Here is a 20,446-nt window from a genome sequence, read left to right as displayed (position 1 = left end):
TTTTATACATTGCAACTAATGACTTTATTAATCAGTTATACACATCAATAAGTTTCAGGATTGCCAGCTCATAAAAAATCCCTTTGATTGATTGGGCCATATGACCACCTACCTTCTGGAAAAGAGCTGCAGAAGATCTACACCAAAACAAACTTTATTAATGCTTTATTTATTAATGATTACCCATATTTCTAAATGCATTACTACCAAAATAAAAAGGATAATCACCAGCCAAATTTCAACCAGGAAAAACAAATGTTAGAAATTATTTGTTGAGCATGAATAAAGCGAGTAAGTTACAATTTACAAAATGAATTAAAAGTCACAACTAACTATTATCCAAACTGACCTCTTTTCTATACATTTTCCTTTTTGAACAGCACACCATATATTATGATTTTAAAGCAGCACTCTTTCTCAAATGTCTGTCTGTAAAATACTTTATATCAGGTTGAACATTCAGCGTTATTGCTCAAAAACATGAAGCAGCTCTCAGCATTCTTCACATCAGCAATTCATTTAAAATGCATCTCCACTTGATTGCATAACAACGGGTCATTTTGCAGTGTTCTCCAGCCACTGTGACCTTATGCCCCCCCCAAACGCATTAGCAATCTTCAAGAGTATTGTGAGCTGAATATTCAAGCTGGAAGGACAAGAGGAGCGGGGTTATTGAGTCCCAGAGTTTATATCTGTGAACTCTCCGCTAAAATAAAATAAAAATATGACCAGCTGAGCCTGTTGCTCATCTCGGAGCTACAAACATGAACTCTCTCAAGCAATAAAACAGGCATTAATACACCTGGAAATACGTTGGAGATGCTGAGATTTTGTTTCTAATTCAGTTCAGCGCTCAACAGAATGAAATGATCGGACTACATTTGCAGAGTTCAATAGGTTTACTGATAAACAGTCACTTTTATGTCTGAAAACATATTATTATCAGTAGCAATGGTGGTTTAAAGGTTAGTGCTATTAAACAGACATACAAACATTACACAAGAAAGGTGTCTATAGAGTATTATATGTATTATTTGACATTAAAACAATATGATAAACAGCACTGAACCAACAGACTTAAAATGCTTAGAAATGCGTTTTATATTCAGCCCTTAAGCTCATTGTTTGACCTTATATTTACATAAATGAAATATGTGAAAGAACACATTTTCAGAGAACATTTTCTCAGCGGTACAGCGAAGCAGCACCAGACCTCTTTGAACCTCTTAAGCTTTGAAAACTAATTATGACATGAAATAATGTCCCCCATCCAATGAACTGCTGCTCACAGAGCCAAACAAGTGCAGCATTGCTGCAACAGGGGGCGTCAAACTGTAGTTATTGATTGGCCTGGAAGAAAAATCCTGCTGGCTGACATTGTTTTGAACAGAAAATCCAATTTATCAATCTATAATAATGATTGGTAATAAGTTATTCCATTCAAGCAATGACTTAAATAACAGTAGGATCAGTAGCTCTGAGTATGGCAGTAATCCTGCCATGAACAGAAGTTCTATTTCCTGTTTTTTTAACTCCAAACTCTGGTCTAGTTGTGCGTGTTTGCTGTCATTTTTCCCGTGGCATTTCCATGACCCCACAGCCAAGCGGCTGACCGCTGGACTACCCAGCTGTACGAGCAGGACGGCATGAGAGGAAGGCAGCAGGACATCCATCTGACTGCTGCAATTCTCCTCTGAAAAACCCCTATCACATAAGCTTCTTATGTAAAGCAGAAAACACTGTGTAATCTCTCTCTCTCCCTCTCTCTCTCTGTGTCTGAGCTGGTGTCACCACCACTGCTACTACTAGTTACTTCATTACTCTTCCCTTATTATTTGTCATTTAGTAAATCACTCAAGATATACAATGTTTTGTTTGGTGACATAAAAGTCAGCGTCCCCCCCCCCACCCTTTATTGCAGGAAGTGTAATGTTTGTTCTGCCCTCGTTTCCCACATCATATCATATCAACTGTAGCTTAAAACTGAGATAAAGCCCACTGCCTCACCTTGATGACCACACCCACAACAAACAAGCGCGCCCATAATGTGTAAGGTCATTTTAGGCAAACAAGGTCTGAATATGTAGAGTCACAGAGTCATGTGTATTCCTTCTGATGTCGGAAAAGTTGCATATTGCAGCTATAAAACATAAGTGGAGTCAGCTGTCCATTCCCTGCTGTGTGCTGCTGTTTCCATATGTTGCATTGCTTCACAGTGTGACAGGGCCGAGCAGACCGTGTGGCACATTCTTTCTGTAAGATGACCACACATCACAATCGGGCACACACTCACGCACACATACACACGCACGCATATGTACACACGCATCCGACATAAACTGTGCTTGAAAATGATTGTGCAGATACAGCAGTAGTAAGAAAATGCCATTAGATGAGCCATATCATGCACATTTCCAGGTCTATATTTATATTTTATGGCTCTACTGGAATACTGGAACAACCTTAGCAACAAATACTGTGGAAATGCACAAACAATCTGACATCATAAGCATTTTTACATACGTAAACCTCAAGTTTAGGAATTTTGGCTGTGTTTAACATCCAACATTATAACAGCATATAAATGACAGAAAATCACAAAAAGCATGTTATATCCCCTTTAATAATAAAGAGAGAGTAAAGCCACTTATATATTATTGATATTTTAACTTTGTTTGTCATTTTCTGCTGTTTTGTTCTGTTTTTCATTGACTTACCAGAGTAGAATAAAGTGTTAATCTACTGTTTTGGAAGGTGGAAGTGGTTTTCTGTCTCAAACAACATTCTGGTTTTGCTCTGTTGCATTTTAGTGCATACACCACATCCCCGATGCCACAAGTGTTATCTTTCAGCTTCCTCTTAGGTTTGACCTCAGGTCAAATTCTGCACAGGGCCCCAAAATAGCTGAGCCCGGCCCTGCACATGAGGTAGTTTACGTGTTAGACGGGAATACTGAACGGCAAAAGTCCAGATTTACAAGTTGGACTTGGGTTGGACGTTTGGGCCAAGAATTTCTGATATCATGTTTGCAAGATTGTACCAAGTGCAATATCATTATTTTAGTTTTTCATCTAAGCAGTTACAGAGTAATATCTAGTAGTTTATTTTGGGCTCTGATTGAAGCGTTAACAGCTTGAATGGTAGTATTTATTTATTTATTTTTTGCTGATTTGGTAAATTGTAAATCCATTATTTTTTTTATTAAATATAAGCCTATCTATAAAGTTTTATTTTATTTGCACTATCTTTAACTTATCATGCCTTTTTTAAACAATGGCTTTGAACTAAAATAAAAGCTTTATTTTTTCTTCATCTTTATCTCCCTTTTGTCTTCATATGTACATTGTTGTTTTTATTAATTTGTCTATTAATTAAGCTTGGGTTGCATTTCTTGTATGAGTGTTAACATAAATAAATATATTATTGGTTGATTGCTATTTGCTTTTATTAAATCAATGCTGAACCTCTGGCTCCTCCTCCATTTCTTTCAAATTTGAGACAAAAAAAACCCTCCAAAAATCCTCTCATGCACGAGCCTTATTACTTTAAATCTCCCAGCCAGGCCGTTTGCTGCACGCCGAACGTGACGTAGCCTCACGCACGCACACACGGCACAAAGTGGCGACAGTGAAAATATATAGAAACAGAATCGGTACGTCGGCTACGTAAAAGTCTCTGTAAACTCCAAACGTGCGCTCGTGCTAAAGTAAATGTTTTTATTACACGTGTTGCTCTTCTGTCACACGCGCCACACTGTATCTGTCACTGTAACGTCACTCTTTCCCTCACTGTAAACATCGTGTTCATCCGCGAACAGAACAGAGAAAGTAGGGCGTTTGAAGGGGGGGGACTTTCACATCCTTACTGACACATGCGGTCATGAAAGTAGAACCGTGGCCACTCGCGCAGTTAAATATTGATGATATATTACTAATTTACAACATACAACATCTGTAAACACGACGAAGAATAATGTTTAAATACTGACCGGCTACCAAATCGAGTTACTGTAATGTCACTAATGTCTGCTTTGCTGAGTAAATGTCCCAACTTCTCAACGCTAGGGGTCTATAAAACATGTAGTCATTTATTAGTTTTTTTTTAATTGTTTAAATATACAAAATTAATTATATGAAATAGCTGAACAAGATGTATCAGTGTTTATTTGTAGTTCTACATTCTAGGATGAATTAACAAGCACACTGACAGCTAAAAGCGTCTTTATTCATCTGGTTGATACTAAAAAAAAAGCAGTGAAAGTGGAGTCGTTGCTCTCTAAGCATGACAAGCGGAGGGATATAAACTCTTAACACATGATGTCGCCATCAGCCCTTCCTACTTCACAGCTCACCTTCCACCAACTCCGCGCTGACGATCCGATTGGCTGAAGCGGCGCCGAAAGCTCGCGCTCATTGGTCGCGCTGCCGTCAATCATAAAGCAATGCCACTCAGGATAGATTAGGCACCATTTGCCATAACTAAATAGTTACCTTGTACATCAAGTAGGAAGAATTTTATAATTGGTAGCCCACCGCGCGCTCGGCGTAGAGTTACTGCTTTCGTTAAAACCTTCTGTGCGTTTTGAATGCAACAAAGTGTGACGTTTGAATCTCACATTTCATCAAACAGATGTGGATACACTGCTCGGGTAAGTCACCCTTCACCAGCTTGTGTCCGCATTTCATTTTTTCTTGCCTCTTCCAGTGTTTGGGTAGTTCTGACAGCTGTGTTCAGTCCTGTGCTGGCGGTGTTGAGGTATTTGCATGTGTCGCTAGGAGCTGGCACAGTGTTGTGGTTGTGGTAACTCTTGAGGAGGGTTGTGCACGGTGCTCGCTGTGAAAGCTTCAGTCTCCCTCTGTGTGTGTGTATGTGTGTGTGTGTGTGTGTGTTTTGTGTCAAGGAGACACGGAGCTTCATGTAGTTCTCTAAGTTATCATCAAGTGTATCAGCTTTTTTATTTGTACTGTTTGTTAGCGTGTTTCAGTCCAGCTAAACCTTCTGTAAATAACATCTCGTAGCCGGTGTGTTTGTGTGCGTTTGTGCGCAACAGTAATAACACTCCATTAGGAAGCTGTCAGAAACGATTTACGACAAGTGTCATCCAGGTTCTGATGCGATTTCTCTTCATTTCTGCAAATGGATTTCATCTCTGAGAAAAGCACGTCTGGGTTATTGGCAACTTTTATCGCGCCATCAATTTCGTTTTACGCGTTAAATGACAGGTTTACATGGCAGCGATAGTTGGCAGATAAAAAAGACAGGAGAGCTCTGTTTAGCCTCAGGAAACTGGTGATTGGTGAAATTGTGTTTCTTTAGAAAAAAAAAAAACTCGGATACTTTTGCTCATATCCTTTTAAGCTATTGTATCTGTCGAATAATTTTATGTCTCTTTCATGAGCCCATTTCCGACAATTGTGCTCTCATTGCTGTGCGTAATTGCTTTTTTCCCGGGAGAGAGTGCCATCAAACTTCTAATTTCCTCCTCAAACCCGGAAACCATTTTGCTCGTGGAAGCAGCCGTGTAATGATGGCATCAATAAACCCGAATAAAGCCCCTGTCAAGTCAGCTCTGAGATTATATATATATATTTTTTTGGTAATAAGAAATACCCCTTCTCTGTCAGTTTTTCCACATCCAGCATCGGTTTGGCAGCGTCTCATTCGAGCCCAGGTGACTGGGATTAGAGGGCAGCAAGACAATGAGAATATGTCTCTGGAGACAAGTCTCACATGTCAGGCAGGAGGAACTGTTATCTATTACATCATTATCCAGTGCAGCAGAGGGATGCGGTGCGACACGGTCAGATGAGTGGTTTTTTCAGCAACGCCTGCAGGTAAAGTCCAGGTTGCCAAAAAGGTGTCACAGGATCCTGTGGGAGACAGTCCAGATAAGGGTGCTGAGCAGCAGCGCTGGTGAGTGTCCCAGCAGTCAGAGGAGAGCAGATTAGTGGTTCTTCGTAAATCTTTGGCAGTAGGACAGTCGCCTCAGAGGCTCAGTGTAACCACAGATGAGTGTGTGTGTCCAGATAAGACAGGTAATATAGAGATACAAGAGTAAACTAGCTGATTGGATATGCAAAAAAGCAGAGTCATGTGTTTGGCAGGTGGTTACAGGGTTTAGGAGAAGATGACAGGTTTGATTCCAGTAAAATAAACCTCAACACACCTGCTGAAGTGTTCCTGGATTGGATCAGAGAGCTATAAATACTGATATTCATTGATTAACATTCAAGATTTTTTTATTTTAAACTCATCTTACATGCTTATCTCTTATCAAAGTGAGGTTGCATCTATGAAATGCTAAATTAGAGCTCAGAAGTGAAATCAGAACCGTCTCCTGAACAGCAGAGAGTCAGAACTTGGTCCAGAGAAAACCGGACTCTCCGGCGTTAGATCTTTTCCTTCCTCTCTCTTCCTTCCGCTTTCCTTTTGGTTTAAAGCTTCACATCTTCAAACCGTTACCTGTTTGAAAGTCGGCTGTCGTTCGGAAGCAGCCGGCATTAAAAGTTGCCCAGTGCAGCTTTTTAGCACAGTACAGGTCCCACCAACACAGGCGAAGACCTACATACGAAAATACTTGATGAAGTTTCACCATGGAGGCCCAGCGGTTCAGGCTTTGATCATGAACCACTGTTTCTCCACTGTCATCATCTAATAAAGGCATAAAATTCCCCTGAAAATACTTGGGATTCACCTTTCTCTTAGCTTTTTGTCTGAAGCATGAGCAAGATCGAGGGTTTGGCTGACAAACAACAAAAATAATGGCAGCTGTGACCTTTTTACACACACACACACACACATCACCTTATCTTATCTTTCCTCTCCATGTGAGATGTGACTGTGCCGACTCTCATGTTGTGGCGTCACTACCGGAGTTGTTAAAGGCCTGTATCATCATCATCATGCTTAAGTTAGAGATATAATACCTCCTTTCTTTCTCTCTTAAACCTCTCGCTTCCACTCGTGTACTCGCGCACACACACGAACGCAATCTATAAATTGAACAAAAATATTGTAACTGGACTTGTTCAGTGAAAAAGTGTCTTAAGCTCCAGATAACTTATGGGCTCAGCTCCAGTAATGGGCTTTTGTGTCCCTGAGAACCGTGACTGCAGGCGAAGCTGTACGCCGCTCTCATCGACAGAGTAAAGCCCCGCGCCAGGACAAAACTTAAGGGAGACTGTTTATATGGTCCCCCCCACCCCCACCCCACCCCACCCCCCAAAAAAACCCCATCATGGAATGAATTCATCCATCCAAATTCATAGTTAGATGGGGGGGTTTTTTTGGTTTTTTTCCTCGCTGTAGCTCAGCCATGTGCTCCATCGTGTGCTCTGTTGGCTACAGTCAAAACAGTGTGGGAAGAACAAAAAAAAACACTCCCACCCCCTCCCCCTCCACCCCCCCCCCCCCCCCTCCCCCTCCGCTCCCCTCCCCTCCCACTCACCCATCTCCCTCCTTGCTTCTGCTAATTTGAGGAAGTACAATCATTCTCTCCTGCTGCAGCTTCCTGTTGAGCAGCAAACACAGGCAGGCAGCCGTCGTGCTCTCCAGACATGACAGAGAAGAGCGTCAGTGTCTGTCAGAGGCGGCGTGATGAAGTGACTCAGTGTGTCAGAGCGCGCTGTCGTGGACTTTCTCGCGTGTAATAGCATATAAAAGTTCAGTCAGAGGGGTCTTGTAACACATGTGTCTGATGTATTAACATTTGTCCTCGCGGCAGTCGGGTCGGGTTCTGTTTGACATTTTTCTTTTTGGATTCCAGATTTATTAAGATCAACAAATCTTTTCTGTAGTCTTTTTTATCAGCAAAGCGAAACGGGGGGAAAAAAAATAAACATTCGAATAGTTGAGACTGAAAGTTCATTCTTGACCTTATAACCAGCAGTTACCATAATAATCTCACCACAGCGTCCTTTTAGATGCTGTTTCTGGAGCTTTCGATCATGTCGCACGAGCTTCATCAATCAGCAGATTGTCCAGCTGTCGTGGAAACGCAGATGTTCCTCAACACTTCCTGACTTCTCGTCTATGTTGTCAAGCCGACATGGACGACATGGACAAGAGCTTCTTGTTTGAAGTGCTCGTATGATATGATTGACAGCTCCAGAACAGACACTAACGGACCCTTTGGTGAGATTGTTGTGTCTAATTCAGGAAGTTATTTACATAAATAGCAAATATATAATCTATCTGGTTAAAAAGTTCTAATTATCTGAATGTCAAACTTCTTAAATTAAACATATTGTTATAAAACTACATCTAAATAGAACTGATAAGAAAATTATTCCAATATACACAAATTATATAATTAGTCAGGTGTTGATTGTCACATTTTGTTGATTATTTATTTGTTTATTAAGCAAAAATGTCAATCAGTCTCTGGTTCCAGCTTGCAGCAAGAGTTGCACTTGTGACGGGCATTTTTTTCACTATTTTCTGATTATTTTTTTTTGTCTAAACAGTGGATTAATTGAAAAACAAATCAATAGAATGATTGATAACGGGATTAATAATGAGATTGGATGAATAATGGAGGCTGCATCCAGCTGTGGGTGTGAGAGCTCAGACATAAGAGCAGAGATGTTCTGTTGAGAGCAGGAAAAAAAAGCTCCAATTCAACCGTTTGAATTAAACTAAAGAGCAAGTGAGCAGAGACGCATTAATTCCCTGACAGATTTTCCAGAGACTCCATTAGTCAAGGCCCTCCAGAATGTCACAGTGATAACCAGGACTTTGACGTGAGCTATAATTTTAACTGGGGTCTAATTTTCACTAATCAATTTGTTTGTTGGCCAGGCTGAGCATGAAGCAACGACTGCATTCTTCTTGGCCGATTCCAACCTGCCTGACCTGCAGATACTGATTGTCTTTAGTTTGATATAATTAACAGCCTACAAGAATTAAATACATTAATTAATTAATGTTCTTTCTTAACTTATGTTCTGTATATAAAACACTAAACAGATTAAACAGCTGTGCACCAGCTTACATAACTTTTTGACACTTTTTTTCCCACTTTTTCAAATGAAAATAAAGTTCAGAAGCTCAGAACTTGACATATTTTTTCTACTATGTTGAATTCCCACACAGCAGACAGTCTGTTTCTGACTACAAGCGCAAGAGGAACAGAGCGACTAATGAAACTGACCTGATAAATTCAATACGAAACACTCTGTGAAGAAAAACTTTCTGTTCTACAAGCTTGTTGAATGACGTTTAATCTCATGTTTTATCATCTCCGATCGAAAACAGGGATTTCCCAGAGTTTTGGCGAAGCTCGAGGGGAAATTTCCATTTTCATCTGAGATTATGTAAGGAGGTCGACTGACCTGTTCTCTTTGGCAGACGGCTGCAGCGGCTGCAGCCCGGTGACTGTCTGGGGAGGAAACCTGACTATGAAGTGCATGAACATGGAGGGTTTGAGTATAATCGGTGTGAGGTAACATAACCTGGTTACTTTCTTGTCTGCATGTTAGCATACTGGTGTTCTTGCTAGTCAGCGCAGCCGCAGTGCAACGCCAGACCGGCTAATACAAGTAGTGTTAGTATAATAGTTGATGGGCCGAGGCCGTGTTAGCAAGTGAGAGCAGAAAAACCAAGGAGACCGAACAGAAACGAAGGGAACTGGTTGTTTCGAGGGCGAGTCTCCCGTCACCTCATCGATCCGGCTATTTACCTGTTCTTTCAGATTCAGCCTTGTACAGTAGAACAGCCTCAGTGTCGGACATGTGTTTTCCATCCGCTCACCTGCAGCTGACCCGTGCTCTTGTCCCACGACGGCAGAGAAACCTTTTCTTGTACTCAGGGTTAGAGAAGCGTGCACTCCCTTCACCGCTGTCAAACTGAAAGCCTTGCACCGCAAATGGACGGAGCAGTTTCTGCAGAAAGGAGCAATTACTACCTGCTCCGGTCATGTTGCTTTCATGGCCTCTTTTGTGTGCTGATTCCAGGGTAGATTTTGTCCACGGCTGTTCCCACGCTGAGCAAGGAGAACAGGAAGAACTCAGCCGCACTGCAGGCCTCTGCCTTCTGCTATTATGGCTATGATTCAATCATTGCAGGGCAGCGCTTTACCCCGGCACATTGAAAGAGGGAAAGAAATGCCCTCACTCCCTCTACATTAATGCAACTTCAAGCCAAAGGTGTTTTTTTTTTTGTACAAAGAGGAGACCTTGAGCCACTTAATGTGGGAAGTAGCAGCAGCGAGCTTCACCTCACCATCCACTCTCACCCTACTGCCATTTTAAAATGGCCTCCCCTCCGCGCTTGTAGCCGGAGAAGCATCACGCAGGGTGGAGGAACCAGACCGGGCGAGATTTGACTCCTGGCGCTTCTGATCACACCTACTGTTTGTTTTCTTTGGCTCGAACCAGAGTGGAAAGGTGCAGCGGGTGACAGTTTTGGATTTGATTCATTTTCAGTTTCATAATGCCCAAATTAGACACGAAACAAAGCAGGGCTTGACGACAAAAAGTCACATGACAGAATTTGCGGTTGCTCACATTTGCGTAATTTAAATGGCGACGTGGCTACATTGGATATGCGGTTTGCAGATTATTGGTACTAGTTACTGCTGCAGCTGCGAATGACTTCAGCTGTTTAGTCAATTCTAGAGACCAGTGAGAACAAAGGTATGAATATGTTCAATGGGGCAAAATGTGTTTTATATAAGTCATATATCTGCTGGTTGGGTGAGAATTTGCAGCTTAGAGTCTGTTTTTTTTATAAACTGGTGATTGTTGTACTGTCATTTTCTAGAACCCACAGTGATGTATTTAGCTTATTTGTCCAACCAACAGCCCAAAACCCCAAAGATATTCTGTCTACTGTCATATATGACAGAATAAAACATAAAGTCTTCATATATTGAGAAGGTGGAACCAGTAAATGTGTGTTTTGCTTAAAATGACTGAAATGAGATGATAACCAAAGAAGTTTCTGTGTAATTGTCTGTCGACCAATCGACTCATCCATTATTCAAGAAATTGTTTGATAAAATAAAAAAAATTTAAAAATCAAACAAAATAAGACAATAAAAGACGACTCTCAGGGGGTATTCATTCATATTTATAACATTTTACAGGCTAAACAGTTTATTGATCATTTAAAAAATAATCAGTAGATTAATACATAGATGGATGTGACTTATTGGAGCAAAACTTGGTGTCCAACTGGTAAAAAAAGGAAACATGTTAAAGTGTTTTGTCTTTGAATGCATCCGATGTTTTGTTGAAGTGGTTTCATCTTTGGGTAATTTAAGACAGCAGGTAGTGGAAACGTATCTGATTCAAGTCCCTGTATTTTTGGCTAATTATGAACCTGCGTCTGCTCTGCTCTTTGTTGTAATTTACCAGCTTTTATTTTCACGCCAGCTGGGCACACTCGAAGAAATCTGTGCATCCGTCCGGTCTGTATAGCCTCGGTTCATTTTTTTGATGTGCTGGGCTCTCAGAGCATAAGAACCTGCTCCTCTAGATGTCAAAATCAACCTCTTCCATGAAACCACATGAATCAACATGCATGCGAGGGGCTATGTTTTGTTGATTCCTGTTTGTACATCATATTGCTTGGAAAAAAAACACCAAACCAAAGCCGCAAAGTTCTCCAGAGTTTGAATAAACTGCTACTAACATGCACGTCACGGTGGGTACTAAACCTCAACACATTTCTCACTACTGACTGAGATGTTTCCTGAGAACCAAATACAATGTCTGATAATAGAATATAAAATGCTTGGTAAGATTCATAATCTTGTTTACTTATTTTTAATTGGATATTTCCAGATATAAATTATGTTTAATTTAATCATGTAAAGTTTGACTTATATTGTTAAAGCCCCCCTCCAGCCGGTGTCACTTCCTGTTTAACGATTAACCGTCTTTCTCAAACAGAGAATGGGGGTGCGGTTAGTAGTTGGATGTGGTCCATTACCATGGCAACCAGATTGCCATTCGCACTGATGATGTATAGGAATGGTAGTGATGTTATAGCCTAACCTGTCTACTTACTACAGCATTAGTTATGTGCTATGTGAAATCAGACGATTGCTTCTTTATTGATGGATGACATCATGCTTTATTACAGTAAACCTACGTAGATTTTCCTCCTCAGTGGTCAGGCCCGCTTCCACGAGGGTGCAAAAGCATTGCATTGCACCCTCACTTCAATATTTTGCACCCTCAGTTGAAAGTTTAATGATAAATGCCAAGTGCAGCGTGGTAGTTCTTGGGTGCACAGACTGCGTGGGCGTCTCCATGCACACCTGCTGTTGTGGTTCATGTATGTGCAGCAGCAGCACAATGTGCAAAAGGGCTGAGTGAAGGTGAATACAGATCAGCAGGTTTGGTGATTATTAAATACTCTCTCAGCCAGTCACGTCAATGCTCTCATAGCTCTCACCTCGTACTTTAATGTTATACAACAGTGTTTGCATTACAGTGTGTGTTTCAAGGATAAAACATGAGACACTACTTTTGCTAAAAAGACAGTTGGGAAAGAGGCTGATGACGTCTCCTTCATAAAAAAGCAGAATATCAAGTTATACCTGACCAGTCTGGTGTGTGTAGAGGTGTGTGTGTGTGTGTGTGGTTATACTGTAGCAGCCTGGTGTCATCAGACGGTTTAATGAAGGTAAACACAGTCAACGGTTGTGCGTAACGTCACTGCGCTCTGACGCAGCACTTCTCAGAGGCTGCAGATCTATCAACATATCAATCCTGCTGCCTTCAGATGCTGCAGAGATTGAATGGACCGAAGGAGAAGCTTCTCATACAGTATACAGTAACATTCATTTATAGATCAATGCAGACTGATTCACTGACTTTCCTGCTTTAACCATATTAAACCTTATTATTACATTATTTTGATTGAAGAGTGTTCAATTCAAATAAATTGTGCTAACAGGGCAGGTATTGTAATCAAGTAAAATATGAATATTTGCTGGTTTTCGTCGTCTTCTATGATAGTAAACTGAATATCATTTTGAACAGGAAAAAAAACAAGCTATATGATAAGGTTACCTTGGCTCTGGGAGGTTGTGTTTCACCATTTTTGTGACATTTTATTGACCAGTTGATTCTTCTCTTGATTAATTGAGAAAAATAATGATTTCACAATGAAAATAATCCAGAGCAAAGGTCAAATGAAACCCAGCCCTACATGCATGTTGTAATTGCTCCTTAATTGTAGCCTGTTTGGAGGTATTTGCCTACACGGCTTCTCTGGTTAGTTTGAACCTCGGGGCCGAAGTGAAGGATTAGGGTCCAGAGAAGCGGTGGCTGCAGGGCAACAAACCGCCTTACTTACACAGGACTAATCCCTGTCCTCCAGCAAGCTCTTAATTGAGCCATCATCAGCTGCTGATCTACGGGTTAAACATCTATTAACATAATGAGCAGATAGAGAGGAGGGTAGAGGAGGAGGAGGAGGAGAAGGAGGAGGAGGAGGAGGGGTCTTCAGTCCAGAGGGCAGGGAGGTGATGCAGGCCCACCTCGAGGAAGAGGAGTGGGAGGCTGAAGTGTTTGTGTAAAGTGGAGTGTTGATGATGGCGTTGCTGGATGGACGCTACTTCAAACGGGCTCAGTGACGGTGGTTTGTTGTTGGTTTAGCTGTGTTTGCGTTGGACGGCTGCAGACTGCGTGAGCTCCTCAGCTGTCAGCGGACAGTCAGGGTGGTATTCCACAAAGCAGGTTTAACAAACTCTGAGCCCAACTCTGAACTCTCAGCTGATGAACCCTGACAAGGGAAACGTTCGGTTCCTGAACAGCTGATCAGATTAGTTCAATCAACTCTCAGTATGTTAACCGCGAGTTTAGTGTGTGTGTGTGTGTGGTGAATTAAAAAAAAAGCCATCATCAATGGAGCTGCGATGCTATGATATGTCACCATGGCAACGGGTAAATAAAAGGCAGAATCTCTATTTTGATCTGTGGACATAGACGTATTAATGCGCGTGTATGCAGACGATGCACATTTATCTTTTACAAAAAAAAAAACAGCCTGAGTCAGAGCAGGAAAGTGTCAAAAAGTTAATACAATAAAGTTTTATTCAGTTTCATCCATTAATTCATCATTTAGCAGACTTATATTTCCTTAATGATAATAAAGTGCAGTCTGACTGTGTATCAGGCTGCAGCTACATTACATTATAAATATATTTGTTCAGCTTTAATCTTATCGGGACGAAACACAGGAAGCAGCAACTGAAGATGAAAAATATAGTTAAAGCTTTAAAAAATATATAGATCAAAGACATAGAGGCATGACTGGAAGCTCTCAGTCTGATCCAGTAATGATGTGTTTGGTGATTTGTACTTGAAAAGGAATCAAGGGGGGAAAAATACAGTAGATTTTAAAATTTCAGACGCCTGTTTGTATCTTCACTCAACAGCATTCAGTGATGCTGCTCCGTCCTGCTCACTCAGAAATAATAACACATAACCTTCTAGTATAGGAATGATGTACCATCAGTGCGACCAATCACACATAATTATTCATTGATCCCACGTTTCTAAAGCTTCATACTGATCTTTTTAATATCGAAACTGAGATTACACATTACGTGCGATAAACAGGAGCTGCTCGAACAAACTGACAGCTGTCTTGTGAGTCACAGCGTTCTAACAGAAGGACATGCAGAGGTTTTATTCTGAGCTGAGGGGGGAATTCACACTGTGTAATATTTGAATGTGAGAACAAACCAGTGTTTTGATTCAGACGGCTTCGATACAGACTGAATGAATGAGGAAATGAAACGGCGTGTCTGGCTCTGTACGAGGGAGGAGACGGAGAGAAACTTTGTCGAAGAAAACCTGTCAGCGAGCAAGTTAGCTTCACAGAGTCGGTTACCATGGTTACTGACCCGGAGTTTTAGTTACCTCACTTTCTGGAACTGAAAAGCCAGAGCTTCCCTCATCTCAGTCTAATCAATGCTCCCAATATATTCTATTGATCGACTCATCGGTCAGTTAATTGACAAATGGTTCCAGCACTAATCATCATTCAGCCTGTGCCAGCGCTGGGCAATGATTCATCTATTATATTGAATATATTCTATGAGAAATACTCCAGATAATGAGAGAAAGAGATGATGACATCATGATTTTGAGTTAACTCGATACACAAATGTGTTGCAGCTCCAACGTTTAGTCGATTATTGGATTAGTTGAGTGAAAGAAAGTTAACTGGTGAATATTTTGATAACTGACTTATCGTTTCAGTCATTTTTCAAGCAAAAATACTGAATTTTCTTGGCGATTTGCTGTTTGTGTTGGTCATATTTGACAGTAAATGAAGGTTTTCAGACAATAGAAGACACTGTGGGCTCTGATGGTGAGTTAGCTGTAGAGCTAATTACATGCTAATTCTAATCAAAGTCACCAGAATCTTCTGATAACTTTGGGATTTTGATCTTAAACCATTTAGGAAATTATATTCAAAAACAGTTTTTTTTATCATACTGCATAACACTGTGCAGTTCAGTGAGATGAACACAGTATGGACCTGTTTATATAAGATGATCTGACCTTATCGTCATATGAATATCAAAACTTTCTGAGGATTTCTGTTACAGCAAATCTTTTCTATATGTGGCTCTAAAACATTTTGGTGTCAGCAGAGAAGTGATGTGTTTGTTTCATGTTTCCGGTTTGTTTGAAAAAAAAAAAGAAGAAGTGCAGGTAGCATCGTCTCTGCGGTTGTACAGACAAAGAAAGAAGAAAAAAGAAAGAGTGCCAATTACAGAAACATATACGTCATCAAAAGCAAACCCAACGAGGAAGAAGACGTCATCCCCGCCCACACCGTTTGATTGACAGGTGAAGTGCAAAGACACCTCGGCGACGAAGACGGAGACTAGATTACCACTTGAAAATTTCATTTTTCAGCATATTTATATTTGCCCAAAGCTTTTGAGGAAATTAATAAGGTCTTAAAAGCTTTTTTTTTGTGCAAACAGATCACGTGTGTGTGTGTGTGTGTGTGTGTGTGTGTGTGTGTGTGTCATCCGTCCCCTGAGAGTGTTAGCAAGTGGGTTTATTTAACTAACAGTCAGGGAACTGTCAGACTGCCTCTGGTATATGTTTTTGTTGTGATGACTAAAGCCAACATTTGATCATATTAAATATTAAATTATTTGAGATAATCATTAGAGATCGTCCTCTGGGTTTCGGTGCTGCAATCTGCTGTAATTCTGGTGTCGTAACTTGAGAGAAAGCGTTGTATCAGTGTCTGAAGGGTCAATCGAATGTCAAGCACGTCCTCTCGGATCCATTCGGAACACTTTTTAAATTCAACCATTCAATATTTAACCAACACAGAATGATTCAATCTTTAAATACATAACTATTTTATAAGTAGAGCTCTTAAGATGACTCATAGATTTAATAGAATCCCAAAATGTGCTTCGCTTTCATGTCAGCAGTCTTTTTTTTTTTTTTAAAGGCTTTTCATCAGATCGTTGGAACGTTTTCTCTCGTGGAATCACACTCCGGAGTTTCTACTTCTCAGTGCAATACTGTATGCGTGTGTGTGTTATAGATGGATTTTGTTTGTTTGGTTTTACAAATTGTGAAACATAACTTCAGTAAGTACTGGGAGTGTCTTGAAATTCCTAAAAACAGAAAACTGACCACTGACCAAAGCCTGAAAAAGCCAAATTAGAGAGAGAGAGACTTAATTTACTAAATATGTCATTGTGACTATATGTTAATGCAAAAAAAAAATTAACACTTTGGAGACAAACATCTTACCTTTCTGGTGAAAGCATCTCTTTAAACATCCAGTCCAACATCAGGAGCCAAGTCTTTATGGATGGATGGATGGAAACGCACTCACAGTTATAAGAGTAATTTACGAAGAATGTTTATCCATTATTGATCGAAGTCTTCAGATTTGGAAACACAAAGTCTTTAGCTGCTGATAGATCCTGGAGGCATAAAGTGTCTTTAACCTTGTTTGAGTCAGTAGAACAGTGTGGGTGTAAACCGACACTCTGTCCTTATTTTGTTTTGTTTTGGTTTATGAAATATGAGGTGAAAACGTCGGGGGGGGATGTTGCGTTGCCATGAAAACAACACGATATGTTGTGGCTTTTCTGGACAAGCGGCGACTGCCGGTCTCAACTTTCAATCCGAGTGGCACACACACACACACACACACACACACACACACACACACACACACACAGCCGCCGAGCTTAAAGGGGAAAGTTAGATCCCAAGTTCCTGTTTGCTCTGGACTGTTGACTGTCTCTCCTCGCTCTAAATTATAATCAACTCTCCGTGGTTTACCGCAGACTTTCCATTCATCTTCCGGATAAACGGAGAGAGAATTCCTCCTCCGGTGGAGTTGATGGATTGTGAGGAAGTAGGGCAGAAGGGTGACCTTAAAGAGACTGTCTTTTAATCTGAAAGGTCACAGGTCTTTAGCTAAAAGGTCACCTCTTGCAGGACACTCAGTCCTACCTGCTCACTGCTCTGATTTCACACATGATGTCATTGTGCAGTAATTTCCATTTCACAGCTCTATGATCTGTTTCATAAAAGTTGACAGAAATGAGAAAAAACCTGAGTGGTAAATCCCTACTCTGTTGTTGATTTTTTTTTTTTTTTTTTTTGCTAAAAATATCCCGTTCAGGGCACTAAATTTATCCGGTCCGCCTAGGAAGAAATTGCTGGAAATAACCAGCTTTGGAGCCAAAAGGGAAGTCTGTGCTGACCTGGTTTTTTTGGCTACGAGGTAGAAACATAGGAGCGAAATGAAAAAAAAAAAAAAAAAAACCACTGAATGAACGCAACATTTATTTTCATCAGGGATTATAGAATCTGTAGGAATCCGGCTCTCTCATTACATTTCATCCGTGTGTCTGTTTTGTGATCTCACTCGCCTCACTTTTTTACAGTCGCTCCATTTCGCTACAGCACTTTATCCAGATTAAGTTGTTTTTTTTTTTTTTCTCCCTTCTTTTTAATATACCAACCAGAGAGAGAGAGGTCATCCCCACGTAAAGCTAACCAAATGGACATTGTAGCGGGTGTGTTGGTGGGGATCAGAGGCCACCAGTCCTGGATCAAGACACAACCTACTGCGTCTATGTAGGTTAAATGCAACTTAAACCCTGCACAATTTGCAGGATTAACCTTAAATAACAGGAGCTGAGCGTAGAGAGAGAGAGAGAGAGAGACACTGCGCTGCTCTCAAGAGTTGCTGTGCTGCACAAAAAAAAAAAAACCCAGGCTTGGCTTGACCTTGACTGGGCTGCAGTGTCAAAATCCTCTTAAATTCAATTTGAATCCATTTAGTTCAGCTTCTGGCAACCTTCAGCAATATGGCCTTTTATTTAAAATTCCATTACGTTCTCAATAGTCTTGGAGCTTTTTTAAAAAGTAGAGTGAAAAGAAGAGATAGAGCAAAGGAGGGGGGGAGGGAATGATCTTTTTTTGGATATTTCTCCGACATAAACACACAATATGATAAAATTGTACTTCTGCTGTTCTTTCAATGTGTGGGACTTTATTGATTCGCTTCAAGAAAACCAAACTCGCCCACATCCATCCAAAAACCAGAGGTCAAGGTCATCTCGGCTCAGCTACTAGAGCGGCGACCTCGTGTTTCAGGGTCACGGCAGTGACATCAGAGATCTTGTCGTCGTCTCATCGCACGCGTGTGAAACTCCCAATATTTCATAACACACCTGGAATCGAAGGTTAGTCGACGTTTCCAGAGCTGCAGGAGAAGATTATCGAGAATCTGAAGCGATCGACTGCATTATATTTGGCTTCGGATTAAGGCTTCTCTTCTCTGTCCAATGACTCAAGCTTGCAGTCTCCACCTCGCGCACACACACACACACCGGAGAGTTCACTGGAGGTCTTAACTGGAGGTATCGTTGCCAGGGAGCTCTGAGAACAATGCCTGGTGAAAGATTATAAAGGAAGAAGTGAGCAGGAAAGAAGAAGAAGAAGAAGAAGAAGAAGAAGTTGACGAGGATCAAGGAGCGCTTGCACACCTACAAAAAAACCCGGAGGAAGCTAGAGGAGAAAACGCCACACATCTGCTTTAGAAACATATCTCAGATGCATCATTCAGTATTCAGAATACACGGATCACTCTGCCTCCAGAAGCAGAAACGTTTCATAATCAAAAGTTCTTTTGCTGACTCAAAAGTTGAATAGTAACTCCGAGTTGGCAGATATCATTTTGTTAAAGCGGGTGCCAACATTTTTGAAGCATGGATAACCCTTTTTGCCACACAGAGAGAGAGAGAGGCAGAAGGAATGATGCTCAGCTCTAAATTACCTCTAAAAACCTAAAAATAGACTCACTTTGTGTTATATTTTGTCTATTATGGGTTGTAACCCGATCACACTGCCAGTAAAAAGAGCAGGAATGAGTAATCACTTCAGTGTTTGTGCCTATTCTTCTGCCCTGAATTCCGACACATTTTGGTTGCGCCACATTCCTGGTTCATTCCAGGTTTCGTTTGAATCAAGGCGTCTCCCCCGAATACCATCCAACTCGCTTTTTTGGCTTTCATTTCTGTCTTGTTTCCTCTTTTCTACGGTCGGGGGGGGGGGGCCTCGGTGCCAGATTCATGACGACGATCATCTCGGATGAATGACGTGAAATTAACCCAGTCGCCATGGTGCTTTTTTGAGATCTCTCCACGACGACGATGACGACGACGACGCGTTACCGTCTGGATCGGTGCCACGGATCCGTTCATGTCGTCCAGATTGGAACTGGAGGGGGAAAAAAAAAAAAACTTCAATCAGTTTATTTGCCAATCACACTGAGGAGGAATAAATCAGATATGTGTGAGATGGAGGAGGAGTAGGAGTAGGAGGGAGGGGGGAGGAGGGGGGAGGGGGAGGAGAGGGGGGTAAGTATTGGGAGAAGTGCCGTGCCACCATACTGACGGGGTTACGATGGCGTGAGAGCAGGGGCTGCTGGCCAGCGCTCCGGCACAGCTGAAATAGCAAGCAGCAGAGCCAGGAGCTGAAACACTACACCCAGGCTTCTCACACCCCCCCTCCACCCTTCCACCCCCCCCACCCCCCACTCCTCCTCACTCTCTCTAAAGCTCTCTCTCTCCCCTCTTCTTCTCTCTCGCCTTCTCACCTCTCTCCTTCACCCTGCCTCTCTTTGATCTGAGGTCCTGATGTTTTCTTGCTCTTCATCCTCATCATCTAACTTCCATCCCCCCCCCCCCCCCCCCCCCCCCCCCCCCCCCACCTCCCACTGACTCCCCCCTCCTATCAAATTCCTCCCACACCTCTCTTATTCCATTTTCCATCGGGAGCGAGGCAGAGAGGTTACGGCCTCATTTGAATATTTGAATGTATATCAACCTCGTCCTCGCCGGGGCGTGGCATCGTTTTTTTACGGTCGCGCAGCTGCGGCTGTTTTATGGGACCATCTGCGCAGGGCTCATTAAGCTAGCCAC

The 20,446-nt window shown here is 41.5% G+C and overlaps 1 protein-coding gene across 1 annotated transcript in view; it reads left to right on the top strand.

The window, feature by feature from the left end:
• Window positions 1–4,439: 4,439 nt before the first annotated feature.
• mef2d (myocyte enhancer factor 2d) overlaps window positions 4,440–20,446 on the top strand; it is a 110,864-nt gene continuing 94,857 nt past the window's right edge. The window contains exon 1 of the mRNA XM_044358355.1: window positions 4,440–4,648. The gene's annotated coding sequence lies outside the window, so the exon portion shown is untranslated. The remainder of the gene's footprint in view (window positions 4,649–20,446) is intronic.

The sequence above is a fragment of the Thunnus albacares genome, chromosome 8 (genome assembly GCF_914725855.1).
Source record: "Thunnus albacares chromosome 8, fThuAlb1.1, whole genome shotgun sequence".
Classification (NCBI taxonomy): Eukaryota; Metazoa; Chordata; class Actinopteri; order Scombriformes; family Scombridae; genus Thunnus; species Thunnus albacares.
The sequence above is the reverse complement of the archived record's forward strand: the minus strand, read 5'-3'. Positions and strand labels throughout refer to the sequence as shown.